General features: G+C 35.1%; 1 protein-coding gene across 10 annotated transcripts in view; it reads right to left on the reverse strand.

The window, feature by feature from the left end:
• LRBA (LPS responsive beige-like anchor protein) overlaps nt 1-15,799 on the reverse strand; it is a 512,136-nt gene that overhangs the window by 185,276 nt on the left and 311,061 nt on the right. The gene's annotated exons all lie outside the window — the stretch shown is intronic.

The following is a 15,799-nucleotide window of genomic DNA, read 5'->3' on the forward strand; positions in this document are numbered from 1 at the left end:
GTCCTGATTGCTTAGTCATTCCTCTAATTTTTCTCCTCTTTGTTGGTTCTCTTCCCACACTAAAATATATTTTTAATGTCACCATTTGAACAAGAAAACATGTTAATGACTGTTTTGGCAATCAGTATTCCCAACTTATTGGTTAAGAAAAAAAAACACATTATTTAAAGCTTTCTTGTTAGTTGGGCAATGCTTTGCCCCGTATTTTGGAGAACTATTTACTTGAAACACACAGTTAAGGATATTTTCATTTATTTACTCACTAACTCATTCCTCACTTGAGAACATTTTTAATTGCTTTTTAGAGAGAGGGAGGGAGCGGGGCGCAGGGGAGAGAAACCTTGATCTGTGGCCCTGACCCGTGTGTGCCCCAACCGGACAGCACGCGCCTGTGTCCTCGCCGCAACAGGACCCACGACGTTTTGGTGCACTGCACGATGTTCCAACCAACCGACCACCCAGCCTGGGCACAGCTAAGGATATTTTCAATTGAACACAGACATTATCTTTCAACATTCTGTATTTGCATATGTTATTGTTTCCTAGATAGCCTAAAGGACCAGTGAGAAAGAGATACTTTACAGCATCTGGTTCTTAAGACGAGAGTGCTAGTATTACACCTCCAGATGCAGAGGTGGCTGGTTAAGGGCAGAAACTCTGCATGACTAATGGCGGGTCAGGAGATATTGTGTGTCTCCTCACGTGTTCCAATATGAGGTACCATGACCTAGGTTATAATCTTTCTAAAACCATGTACTTATAAACATAGAAGGTGAGATATTCTACAGGACAAATGGCCTAGCCTTTTCACGTTAAGTCTCATGAATAAAGGATTATTTTAGAATAAAAAAAGACTTATAGGACAAAATAGCCAGATACAATGCCCAGTCCTAGATCAGATCCTGGTTTGGGCCAACAAATAACAAGGAATATATTCTGAAGACAAGATAATACATTTAAATGTAGATTAGGAATAATGTAGTATTAAATATATTATTAATTTTGTTAGGAAATAATATTGTTTTGATCTAGGTAGGAAGTTATGTTATCCCGAAGAAACAAAAATTTGTCTAGGGATGGAAGTTGGATGGAAGTGGGTCATGTTTACATGGCTGCGCATTCTCACTGGGACAGTGACAGACAGGCCACACAGCGGGCTTCTGGGGCGGGACCCTCCACCTCCCGTGCAGGCTGCTGGTGTCACGGGTCGGTTCAGTCTAAAAAAGTCGGCAAGTTGTACAGTTCCACGCTCTTTCCCCATACATTATAATTCAATAAAAAAACCCAAAATTCACCATCATTAAAAAATAATTAAATGGATTCATTTAAAAATGCATGGGCTCTGGAACAAATTGCCTAGGTTTAAATTTTGTCCCTACTAACATCTCTGTACCTCTATTTCTTCATCTGTTAGCCACAAATATTTTTTTACATCAATAACCCCATTTCTAAAGTCACTTCTGTTTTTTATTTGCCATTCTTTATTTAGATCACTTTTTTTTATTCAGTTCAAAACAGAATTCTAATTCCTGACATCTAAAAATTGGAAACATTCTGAAATAAATCCAGAACAGGAGTTTTAAACTGAAATAAATGCCTTTAGTCTTAAAAAGTTGCAAGAAAATTCACAAAATCGACTCAGTTCTAATTGGTAAGTGCATGTAAAGGGATACGTCTCCCTGGAAACGGCGCCGATTCTACGGTACAACTCTGGTCCAAAGTGCCACGCCAGAACCCTGTGCACTGCTCGGACCCGAACCCCACTCAGCATGTTAAGGTGTCTACAGAACGGAAACTGAGGTGCTCTTAGGTAGAGGTCATAAAGTGAAAGTGAGGAAGGTGTTCCTGAGAAGACTATGCAAGACTGTTTTATCACTGCTAGAACTGTGTATATTTTATCAGCAAAGGAACTCTAGGAATATCTTTTAGAATATCAATCCACCAAACATTATCACTGAGGAACAAAAACATTCATGTCCTTCAGAAATATTGCTTTAATCATTATTTTATGGCTTATCCTTTAGTGTTTAATTGTTATGGTTTTGATGTAACTTGAGGCATATTAGTTTTAAATTAAATCATTGCTAACTTATTCCTAAGTAGTTTGTATTACACTTCCCACCACTTATAAATATCAAATATTTTGTTTAATGGATATTTTAGTAATATAAGCTGATAATTATTTTTGCATTCTCAAAAGCATACTATAATGTTATTGACAGTATATCAAATATTTTGAAAAGCAATGAAACTGAAGCATTCTGTCTGGCATTACAAACTAGCCTGAGTTAACTGTACAGTTGCAAGGTAGTTCAACAATAAGCAATTATAAGAATGTTTATAACATATTCCTTAATAAAGCAGCAACTTATGCTTTCCTAAAAATGATCTTCCTTTAAGACTATTTAAACGTTGCTATTGCCCAACTCAATGATATACAAGGACTGTATAAATTAGTGCAATTATCTCACAGAAGATATAGTCACAGAACCTCGGAAGAAATGCTCTATTTTATCAGCAAAATCAACTTAACAGAGCATACTGCTTAGAAATTATACAGCATTAAACCAAAATCTGAACCCTCTTTGTTGCTCTAAAAATTTTAATCATATAGATGTACAATTTAAAATAAAGTAACTTCTCTGACTTTCACTATAAATTTTACAATTGCTAATATTATATGATGATTTAATATTGTAATCATCATACATCATAGGATGATTTTTTTAAATTATATGATGATTTTTGAAAATTATATGATAATTTTTTAAAAATTGTGGCTCTATCAATTATGGTACATTTGGCTATAAGTAAAACCTAACTAAAAAGTGTTTTAAGCAAATTAGGGACTTTTATTTCTCGTCAAATAACAAAAGTAACTGAAAGGTAGCCAGTTACTAGATCGGTTGCTGAATAAAATAAAGCCTGAGGTCTCTGATTTCCTTGGCTTGTTCCAACCACTACGTTTAAGTTCCAGGAAGGAATAAGAGAAAGCAAAAAGACAAAGAGCAAAACCCAAGTCTGGGCTGAGACATCTCCACCTGTAAAAACATTCCCAGAATCCCAACCCACAAACTTCCAATTACAACTTATTAGACAAAACTATATCTAATTGCTAGTCTTATCTCTAAGAAAAGCTAGTTAAATTGTGTGTGTGTGTGTGTGTGTGTGTGAGAGAGAGAGAGAGAGAGAGAGAGAGAGAGAGAGAGAGAGAGAGAGTGTTATTTAAGCTCAGAACATCGCTGCCTTTAAAATTCAGGGTACTGCCAGCTTTCTTAAAATATGCCTCTGATATTACTTTCATTCAAACCATTTCTTTATTATTAATAATTATTATTATTAGTAGTAGTAGTAGTAGTAGTATTGATCTGAGAGAGATTTGCTGTTCCACTTATTTATGCATTCATTGGTTGATTCTTTTACGTGCCCTGACCAGGGATCAAACCCGCAACCTTGGTGTATCAGGATGATGCTCTAACCAACTGAGCTACCAGTGCAGGGCCTATTCAAACTATGTCTTATATAATAGTTGAGAAGATAATGCAAAACATACTTATTCTCCCTCTTTGAAAAGCAACTAAAAAGAAAAATATGCATCCAATATAAAGTTACTTATTTAGCAAAAGGTATCAATTTCAGATGTTTAAATAATTTTTATAGTTTCTACTGCATTCTTTAAAATCAGCCAATAAAGCATTACATTATGTCTGAGTCATGCACTGTACTTTAGAATGGCATTCCACTATTTATTCACAATAGTACTTTTGAACCATTTTTTTACTTTTGAAATAAAGCTCAAGCCAGTGGCTTTACTGCCTCCCTCACAGAGACGCCTCTATGCTTCCTCCTCTCCTACCCAACCCCAACTCCCCGAAGGCACTGTAACCAGTGAGTAAGGGTATCAGTTCTGGAATCAGACTGCCAGAGTTCAAAACCTAACTCTCACAATTTTGTAATTATTTTCCAAAGGACAATTCTCACCACATAATGTGTTATAACTATTTTCTTGTTACTCCCCTTTCCTTCATCTGAGATATATTCATTACGCACTCACCTACATACCAGATGTCGTGCTAAACACTAGACATGCAAGTTATGACCAAATCGAATGCGGAGCTCCCTTAGAAACATGATTTTTACCATCTTTTTATTACTACAAAAATGAATACTGAGTGTGTTTTATACAACTATACAGAAGAAAGCACAGTAAAATTATTATAAATTAATGAAAAGATAAATAAGGTCCTGAAGATTCTAGAAAAGTCCCTGCTTCCTGTGACACCCAGGTAAGATTGACATTAAAGGACAAATCCAGAATCACACTTAACAACTTAATGTCACCCAATATTTTCAGAATTTTCATTCCATATAATTATTAATTTGGTAATGACACAGCCACAATCATATTAAAAAGAAATTTTTAAAATTCTATAGAAAACCAAATATAGGTTCCTTGATTCAAGTATTCCTATACTTGGGTGATATTAAAAAGCTAAGACCAGCCCTGGTCGGTGTGGCGCAGCTGGTTGGGCATCGTCTCGCAAACCGAAAGGTCGTGGGTCTGATGTTCCGCCAAGGCCCATGCCTAGGTTGTAGGTTCAATCCCCATCAGGGCATGTGTGAAAGGCAACCAGTCAATGTTTCTTTCCCTCTCTTTCTCCCTCCTTTCCCCTCTCTCTCTAAACAGTAAGCATGTCTTTGGGTAAGGATAAAAAAAAAAGTTCACCCAAAATAATTTTATATTGAGACATGCCACTAAAACACAAAAATGCAAATAAAGTGCCATCCGTATTACCAAACCCGTAAGTGGAAGCATAAATCTGCACCCCCCCCCAAAAAAAACTGGACAAATATTTATTAACTCAAGGACTTTGCTAATTATGTAAATGTCTATCTTTCTACATGTAATTTCATTCAAACTTCCTCTCTTTTCCCCAATTAACAACCCTGCCAAATGTTTGCACTTGAAAAGGCCACAGCTTTATACACAATTAACAGTCAAATTCTAACACAAATTACATGTCATTCTTATCTCTGTATACACATTGAACTCCTATATCTTGTTGCCAGCAGGCAGCTTGCACTAGGGAATACATCCTGAATTTGTTTAATGTCTAGAAATAACATTTCACACCTAGAAAGGAGATACTATCCACTGCCAACTATGTGAACAAAATTTGCCATGCTCACTCCTTTTTATTTTGTTCAAATAAGTAATTTAGGAAATGATTTACTTAACCATTTGTCTATTTAAAAAATATTTTCTTAAAGCATAAGATGTAAAAATAACCTTCATTTATCTTTTTAGAAATTCAGGATAAGTATAGAAACATGAATGTAAGGTAAACATACTTTCTGAACTAGAAATTGGGAAAATATCATTTGACAAATCATGTAATTATAAAAAATACTTAAAATTGGATAGATCCTAGAGAAAGACTTGTATGATCACTATATCTATGATTATTTCCCTAGAAAGGGTTTTCTTATTTAACAAGTATACCAATCACTACTTCAAAATGCTCAAACCTGTCCTAATCTTTTGAACTGCAACATTTCATTACTAAACACCAGTCATTTATATAATAAAAGGGCAACTAAATACACTTGTCTTATATATTAGCATCCAAATATATTATGTTTTAAAGGTAATATGAAAGGCACTATGTAAAGCAGAGTCTTCTTAAAATACAAACATCATCCACAATTAACTTTTTAAATAAACAAATCCGACTGGATTAGTTATTGGCTTAAAACTCTTCAGTGGCCACTCACTGTGCTCGGAAGAGCTTCAGTTCCTTTTACCAGCATCTGCGTACCTGTCCAGCTTCACCTGCCGCAGCCTTCTCCCCCTTACGCTATCTCACCATACGCTAAGGTCCAACCACACTGCAATTCTTTCCGTTCCTCCAGCTCAAGTAAGCTCACCCTCACATCTCTCCCCGAGCCTGGAATACACTTCCCATATTTATCCAGTACATTCCTGCTCATCCTTCAGTTCACAGTTTAAATGCCATTTCATCAATGAAGCCTTCCCTGAACTCCTTCAACCCCACATATATCAGATGACGATGGGACATGCATTTCCATACCGCCCCGTATGTCCCTACCATCGCAGCCACTGCCGTGTACTGGGCTGGCTCGGTGATCACTTCAGGCTGGCACGTGGGCTCTGTGAGATCAGTAAGAAGAACCATGTCGGCCTTGCTCTCTGTAGGATTCCCAACATCTACACGTGAGCCTTACCTTCAATTATTTGATTTCTAAAATTGTTTTATATATATCAAGCTAACACAAACTCATTATGTATAATACCTATTTTAAATATTATACTCTCTTCCCATCATTACAAACTCCATCCTGTGAGAGTAAAATGTTGTGATAATCAGAAGGACAAAGGGCAGGGGTGCTGGAACAATGGAGGAAAGCAAGGGGTGGAAGGAGGAGGAGGAGGAGGAGAAAGACAAGGAAAAGAGAGGGGAGGAGGGCTGGCAGCAGGAGGGAGAGGGGAGGGGAGGGGGAGAGAGAAGAAGAAACGGTGACATGCTTGGACATGGCATTCAATTTGCTGCAGTGCGGTGAAAAGCAGCGAATTTGGAATCAGTATCCTAGACTGAAGTTCAAATTGCTATGTATGTGAGGCTGCGGAAGTTGCTCAATGTCACAAAGCCTCAATGTCCTCATCTGTAAAACAGGGAATACCAATGCCCGTCCCACAGAGCTAGAGAGTTGTGAGGTTATTGGTGACACTAAACTTGTAGAAGACCTGAAAACTCATAAAGCACACGATAATGTAAGAAACTGTTAATACCTACATTGTTAATATCACCATGGAGGTAATCTCAGTAAAATGAATGCTTACTAAACTGCAGAAAAATTTTGGCTTATATATGAACTAAACTACAGTATTTTTTAAAAATTTCAAAATTTTTACAGTCAAAAGAATGTTATCAACCCATCACGAAATAAGTTCCTATATTCTTATATCTTGCTATAATCTCAGTGCAACTCCTGAAATTCCTTTTTCTTTCTAATACCTGTGATAATATTAAGTCCATTATAAATTTTTTAATTTACTTATTGCACTTGAAAATTATATACATGGATGCTGTTATTATTCTGAGACCACAATCATAGTGTTTTTTAAAAACAAAAACTATAATTTATTTATTTAAGTGAAGAATTTACAACCTAACTCAGTGTTAGTTAGATGAACATAACTGCCTCACATAGTTTCTGAAACCATTTCATGCTTTTTAAGTAGGTATATATGTTCTAAATAGTGGCTCAGAGAGTTACTTATTTCAAGTTTGGGGTTAAAGATGTGAAGAAATAAAAAAGTTACCTTAGAATTCACCTTAAGGCTTTACTGAAGTAGTCCCATTAAAATGTGATTAAATAAGGATGAAAACAAATTCCTTTGATTCATTATAAACAGTTATTCATAATTTTATTCCCTAGTAGAGTAAAAATAATCCTGATCCTTAATTTCTGAGTGTTATAAAATTTAAGCCTTGCAAAATTCAGTGATAATTTTTCTGAGGAAATAGTTAATTTAATTCCCAATTACAGATATAATCAAAACATGTTTCCCCAAAAGCTTTGAAGGCACATAACACAAATTATTATAGTTAAAGCTTGAATAAACAAGTCTTTTTTTAATCTGCATTTTTCATACAAGAAGCATTTGTATATTCTGCAAAAGAAATGCTATTGCTATATTATGACTTTGAACTAAAGCTCTAAAATCATACTAGTCAACCAAAGGTTTCTTTAGTAATATGAACACGGCCACGCCGCACATGTTACTTTTAGCTTCTCTATGTACAACAAACTGCATTCAATTGGTGAACAAATACAATGTTTAGTATCATATTTAAAACCACCATTCAAACCTTTTCTTAATGCTATTATCAGTTTTTCTTTTGCAACAATTTTGTGTATAAAAATAAAAGCACTGGATTTTTATTAGTGCTGCCCCTTCTTTGTTTTGCTCCACTCTGCAAAGCCCTTTTGGGACACTAAGCCTGCATTTACCATAATACGGATTAAACTTTCTTTGTCCCATTGCACAGGGTTTGTTAGCAGGTTAGTCTTTTTACATTTTTCACAGGCAGCCTGCAGCTTACCCTTTAGGCCTCACTCAAAATACTTGTGTGGATTTACAAAAATGCCAGAGTGGTCTGGGGGTTAATTGGAAGATAAGTGCAGCCTTTAACATAGAGACTCATTAAACATTTAGACTTACCACAATCCACCATCCTTGGAAAAGTTCTAGAGTCACTTTAAAAATAATAACATAGTAAAAAGGTTTTTAAAATGCGTACCAGTGTTTACAGACTAGAAATGCTTCATTTAACTGCTCCAAAGGTTATATAATAGAACAAAGTAATTTCCCTGGTCAGCTCTTTATTTTGGCTTTAATAGAGTTAATCATAAGTAAAAATGAGCAGATTTCTAAACCTTCCAAGTTTATGTTGAGAGATCTGAAGTAGAAACTCAACTGATCAGCAATGACAATATTTATTTGTAAATCAAAAATATGAATTGGGAGATTTTTATTTTGTTCAATTTTGCCTAAATAAATCACCATATTCAAATACCTCGCATGTCGATTACAGACTAAGGGAAACAAAAAATTTTTAAAATACTTGTAAAATATGTTTAAATTTAAATTATTTCTGTAATATGTGAAACGTACATATATATAAATATACACTTAAAATCTCAAGTATACCCACGGCTATTAGGTTATTTTTAATAATTATGCAAGCAGATTGTTCTCCAGATTAACTTTTCCATCTCCTTACCTCCTTCCAACACTATCACTCACACACAGAAAAGGAAAAAAAAAAAAGGAAAATGTGACAAAACACACAGACACTGAAGTAAAAGGATAGACATATTTGCCCAAGATGCAGATAACAAAAGCAAAAGTGAAGAAAATTGAAGAGACAGCCAAACTTCAGCAACAAAATGGTTAAGAATCTGAAGTATTGTTCCCCTTATTTAAAAGTCCACCATATTGTGCGCAGCGCAAACATCAGACAAGTTAAGATTACTGACCATTATCTCCTTAATTTTCTCCGCTTTCCCTCACATTCCCTCTTGCTATCTGGGCACCATTTTTCTAAAGCTTTATTTCTGCTAAGAAGTAAACTTCCCCTAATCCATCTATTATGGAACCTTTAATTGGATTGGGAGCAGGGTGGTGTATAAAATAGCCCCTATTCCTCAAAAGGACTGTAGTTTTAGGGACTTAAAGGAGAAAGGTATTGTGAAAGAAAATCCTCAGGGAATCGAGAATTAAAACGTGGCTCTCTTAAATTCATCAAATCCAGAACACAAATGAATTGCTTCCTTAAACAGGTAACTTTCCAAATAAACGGCATAGCAAAACTGAAATTAAAGTTGTCCTCTAAGAGGAATAATGCACTCGCACACTAATAATTTTTGGCTCTGTAACCAACTTACATTTCCTTTTTCTTCAACTGACAACTGCCCTGCCAGGGAGCAACTGGAATACCTTACATACACTTCTGTATATTCTCTCCACTCTACACATATTGTTTTCCCTATTTAATGTCTAAGGAGAACATTAAAAATATGCATTTTAATTAATTAACTCCTATACATGTTATGGAAGTACTGCTATAAAGCAAGCTTGTTTCTAAGCAAAAACACATTCTGTCCTTACAGCGCGTCCACCACAAAATGAGGAGCAGTCACTCTTCCTCCCCTGACCAGCGATCCTCCTGGCTTCTTTCCACACACGCCCCACCTCCCAATAACCTCTGTTGGGCTGCACACTCCTGTCTTAGGCCGCGTCCTCGGTTGCGCGTCTAACCATCTGGAGTGTCTGCCACGGTGAGATGGGGCTACAGTCCGCACTCAGTTATTCTCCTCCTGAACCAAAGATGTTTAAAGTGTCACACCTCTTATCTGATGTAAAATGAAATCTAGAATGTGCTTACCGACTTTAAATTCATCTCTTAAAAATCCACATACTCTTTATCAAAACAGTGAAAGAGAAATGTTAGGAGAGGTCAATATCCCAATTAAATTTGACATTGTGTGTAGGCTACTTACTAGTCTTCCTTAAGAGAAAACAAAAATAAATATTAGTAATTTAAGTGATGGTACTTTTGAAGTTTCTTTAGGAAATTCAGCCAATTTCAAGAAAAACTTCATAGAGTATCCCCTTTGCTTTTGGAACCCTCATCATTACTGAGTAACAACTGCACGCTTATTGAACCCCTTCGAAAGGTTTGACATCGTACTAACACCACCACCTGAATCATCTCATTTTATTCTCTCAATAAGCCAGCAAGGTGAATGCTAGTATCTGTTCTGCATATATGAGGCAACTCAGTCTTGAGAAGTTCAATTTTATTTTTCAGGGTTAAGTAGCTCCAGAAAAAAATAAGCTCCTTGAAAGCTTTTCCGTTACTGACATTGCAAAGGTTCTGCCCAGAAAAGGAAGTCAATTTTCCAAAAGTTGATCCGCCAAAAAATAAACAGCTAAATAATCAAAATTACCTATTAACCAACTATAAATACTTAAAGAACATTCTTATTGAATATATCAAATATACATGATTATATTCTTCCAATGTGTATATAATTCTGATATATTTAATAATCATATTGTTCTTAGCAATACTTCATGAGCCATTCAGTTTTTCAAAACTAAAATCATATAGTTGTCTGGTCCTATTTCTAATACAACTAAAATTTTGGTGTTTGGTATGTGAATTTTTCAGTTTCTACTGATTTCTAATTCTTTTCAAAGTCATCTATGTTTCCAACATTTTATCTTATTTAGGATAATTTTGTCACCATTACATATTTAAACAGTATTAATTATACTGGTTGAAAATTGATTTAAGAGCTTTAAAAAAATCATGAAATTGCACCAGCCAGTGTTCATAACCACCTTTCAGGGAGCGAACACCTAGTCATCTGCCCCAGATCTCTGCTGCTGAAGCTGCAGGAAGCCTTTTCTGGAAAAAAGAAAGTCTGCACACATCCCGGGGGGAGAGCCTGATCCTTGAGAGCAGGGAGAGTGAGGGCAGGGAGACGCATACTTAAAGGCAGAGCAGGAGAAAAAAAGATGCAGAACAGGGCATCCTGGCCACCATGGCCTTCTTAGGCCCTCTCAGCCCATATAACACGTGGTACAGTATGCAGAGAATAAATAAACTAGTTTGGGGTAATTTAATGCAGTAAAGAATTTGTTTTCAGGAAACTAAGATAAGTTCCTAGTAAAAAGGCATGCATATTAGTAGGGTCCTAATAAATATATGTTGAGTGACTTCACTAAAATGTTATATAAGGCAAAAAACTTTACCATATTCTGAATTTCAAAAACAATCTTTAATTGAATAAAAGTATTTTATAAAAAGCATATTTTTCAAAATACTATGAGTATGCATGTTCCATTTTAGGGGTAGCTGCATTGTTCTATTTATGATACCCCAAAACATCTTCATTCTGAAGGACTGTTCCCTTTTTTAAAAGCAGCTATATGGAAAGAACCGGAAACAGATGCAGAAGAATTAGAATCTACAAGTGTCTCCAATAAAATGACTTACTTATTAAATCGTATTAAAAATATAAAAGACATATTCACTCTTTTGGAAGCCCACTAAAGTTAAGAAATCCCATGATTCCTCTCCTCTGTTCCATTTTACTAATAGATAAGTTAGTATGTAAATCTCAATGGTCGGTAGGTAAATATCCTAGTGAAGTATAATGTATTTAATCGTATTCCATTTGCATTTATACATCAGCTGAGTTTCTATACATTATGGTTTAGTTTTAAATGGGTGGTCAAAAACTATGATAAGTTAGAAATTATGTTTCATTTGCGTATTTATTCACAATAAATTGTTTCTATGGCATCAAATAGTAACTGCAAGACTTTATTTACTGCTCAGAAGCAATTAACCTTACATGGGAAATAGTTCTTTATCTGAAAGACTTGATCATTAACTTGACTTTCTAGAATGAGATTACCCAGACTTTGTAATTGGGTCCTGATTACACAGACTTTGTACTACATTGCATTCCCTGTTGTGTTATAAAACATTTAATACTAAATAAATATGTAAATAAACATCTAAGTATATAAAACATGTATATGGTAAAATATCTGACCAGAGAAATATAACAAAGATTAATAAAACTTTTGGGGCATAAGCTGGATTCCTACATAAAATTCTAAGTTATACACTAGAGTAGCATGTTGATTCATTAACAAAAATGAGTTTTAAGTACCATAAAAACATTTGTTAAATAGTTTTTACATCGTGCTTACTCTGTAAAAGACAGACTACCAAAGCAGTTTGTACCAAGATCCAAAGAAAGGAAGTCAGAATGTTAATATCTATCATATTAATCTCCACACTAATATGGATGTCCCCTACAACTACATGTACACATGTGTACACATGTGTACACACACACACACAAACACACCAAAACCTCTAGAAAGTTTCATTAATTTAAAAAGAAACATATTTCCTTAACAATTAAGCTCACATTTATATAATTTTTACACAAAGGTATCCAAGTTCATCACTATCTGACTTCGCAGTGGTTGTATTTGCAGCCTATGTGCAGAATGAATAACAGAATATACATAAGAGAAAGCAGGACCTTGGGGTGGACACCCAGCTGGTCCCCAAGGAGAAGAGACATACACATGAGGGCGTGACTGAGAAGGGGACGTGTTTTCGTCAGGATGTGTTTATGGGCACATCCAAGACTCTACAACTGTGTGTTCAGCAGGGCAAAGAGAGGGAGACAGGAAGGAAAAGGGAAAATAGGGGTAGGTGATTGGGCTAAAGAGAGGTCCTCAAAATCCATTTTAAAAAAGATATGAAAGACCCAAGTTACTGGGCATTTCTATTACTCAGGTTTAGTGAGAAGCTAAATCCAGAAAGTTGAGAAAAACAAGTGTCACTATATATGTATCTAATTAGAACTACGTAGATGAAAAAATCCGAAAATGTTTTCAGCAAATAAAAGATGCTAGATAGAAATTAACAACACAGAATCAATCATGGCTAGAGAATTATGAAATAATGGTGGTATTTCCTTTAGGTAACAAGCTTCACTGATATACTTTAGCAATACAATAATCTCAAAAGGACTTTCATGGGTTCACTGATGACCCAAGTCCCTGTAACCTTAATTTTCCCATTATATTTTAAATTCTTCAAAGAAAATTCTACTACATAAGTTTTTCAAGAATGTAACACTTTGTATAAGGTATTATCAACTTTCTTAATATTCTTAGCTATTTCAAAAACTAAATCCATTAGAGCAGCAAGCAAAACGGGCTTGCATTATATTACAGTCAGTGTTTAAGGAAAATATTTACACATTAACTTATTCAAATTTGAATGCCAAATATACTGTTGGATAGCCTGTCGATACGGAAATCTGTAACAAAAAGGTTGGGTTATATTTTATTAAGGATTAGGAAGAAATCATTCTAAATATTCTATTTACACCTCTACTCAGAGCAGCAAATACTGATGACAGAAAAGAAGACCGAAGGTACCTTACACTATCTGGGATTATTGTTTCCATGGGGAGCGGGAGAACCTGAACAAAGAACAACACAAACTCCTATCAATTCCAGGTTTTGAGGTGAATGACTTAATGTTTATTTCAGAAGAACAGCTCTCCCCTTCCCTCCTCTCCCCGCCGCACACACAACCACAATGCCACTACCAACTCCAAGCTGTACATTCTGATATCTATTTAAACCACTTTAGACCTTAAGACTAATATTCTGGCCAACCCAGAACAATTAAAATCTGTACTGAGGTTTTAGTAAAAATAACATACTTTTACTTAATCTATACTCATAAAGTAAATTAATATCTAGCTAGCTCACCAAATATGAAAAATTACAAGCAATGCTATCTTAATATGCAAATGGATCTAAAAATATATGAGCAAAATAAATTTTTGAGATCTCAAAAATAAAAATGTACTCTAATATATTCAATACAGTTAACAGTTATTTTAAAAAATTTGTTCTAAATATCCAATAAATAAATCAAAACTCATATCTAAATGATAGGACTCAAAATTTTTTAAATAAAATTTTAATTGCTTTTAAACAGAGAAGGAGAAAAGGAGAGAGATGGGGAAGAGAAGAGGGAGGGAGAGAGGAAGAGGGTAAGGGAGAGAGGAGGTAAGGGAGAAGAGGAGAAGAAGGAGGAAGAAGGGGAGAGGGGGGAGAAGAGAAAAAAGGGGGAGAGAGGAAGAGAGGAAGGGAGGGAGGGAGAGATGAGGAGACAACAATTTGTTGTTCCACTTATTTATGAATTCATTAGTTGTTTTTGTATGTGCCCTGACCAGGGATCAAACCTACAGCCTTGGCATATCTGGACAATACTCTAACAAAACGAGCTATGCAGCCAGGGCTCAAAAAATATTTTTGTTTGAAAATAAATCATAAGGTAGCCCTGGCTGGCATGGCTCAGTGGATTGAGCACAGGCCTGAGAACCAAAGGGCCACAGGTTTGATTTCCAGTCAGGGCAAATGCCTGGGTTTTGGGCCAGGTCCCCAATAGGGAGCATGTGAGAGGCAACCTGATATTTCTCTCCCTATCTCCTTCTCTTCCCCTCTTTCTAAAAATAAATAAAATCTTAAAAATAAATAAATACATAAATCATAAGGTATTTTAAATGGTTACAATGTTCGATGTTTAAATATATTCAAATATCTTACATGATTTATGTCTAAAGCTCAATGAAGAATTACATCGTGCCTATTTCATACTTACTATGTAGTCTCAGCATCCAACACAGCTGACACATTAGTAGGTATTTAAAAGTTTTGTGAAAAGAATGATTATATATATAAAAGAATTCGAATAGGTAAATAGCCTCTGTATTTACTTAACATCCACTGATAACTTTTGTATTACATTTGAACCTTTTAACATCAGATTTTTCCCTGTAAAATAAGTTTTTCATTACTTATAAATTATAAAAATGCCCTGAAGGATGCAGATAAACATGATGTAATTTGGACATGTTAAGACATCTTTGTCACCATACAAATGCAAATTGTCATCAAATTTGCAATTGTTGTGGCGTATAAATTGTAAACTACTTCCAAAGTGATCTTGCAATGCTTTACCAATGACATATTGCTGTGACATCAAAACCCACAAACAAAATAAGATTTAAAAGCATTATGTAACCTTTTTTTTCATACGAAGTTGAATAACAAGATCACAAAAATAAGGGTCCCACCACTACCAAAGAGAGAATATTAAAAGAATACGTCTTCTTTGCCATGTTTCCCTCACTGCCCGTATCTTGATTTCTGCCAGTAACCCTCACTGAAAGGAATCAAGGCTCTTCGCAGTAACAGCTGATTCCAGGGTTGCAGGAAGATACAACAGGAGCCCAGAAACTCTTGGTCTTCCATAAAGTTAGAAAAGTGCCCAAGAAGTTGAATGGGCGTGCTCCAAGGCTATAAGCACAAGCTTGAAGGGACTTCTACTGGTCAAATCTGGAATAGCTTAAGAACTAAAATGATTATGACATTAATGAATTATTAACCATTGAAAATAATGGAAATTTATTATTCTACACCAATAATGAGGTGTTATCACATTAAATTATAATGTCAACTGATCGATGTGAAAAAGGAGCTGATGTTAGAAAATGATCATTTTGTAACCACTGTAAAGATTAAAATAGGCAAGAAGTGTGATAGTTGCTAAGGAGATTCCATAGTTTAAACAAATTTCATTAGTTTCCCCCA

This window comes from Phyllostomus discolor, chromosome 8, assembly GCF_004126475.2.
Source record: "Phyllostomus discolor isolate MPI-MPIP mPhyDis1 chromosome 8, mPhyDis1.pri.v3, whole genome shotgun sequence".
NCBI lineage: Eukaryota > Metazoa > Chordata > Mammalia > Chiroptera > Phyllostomidae > Phyllostomus > Phyllostomus discolor.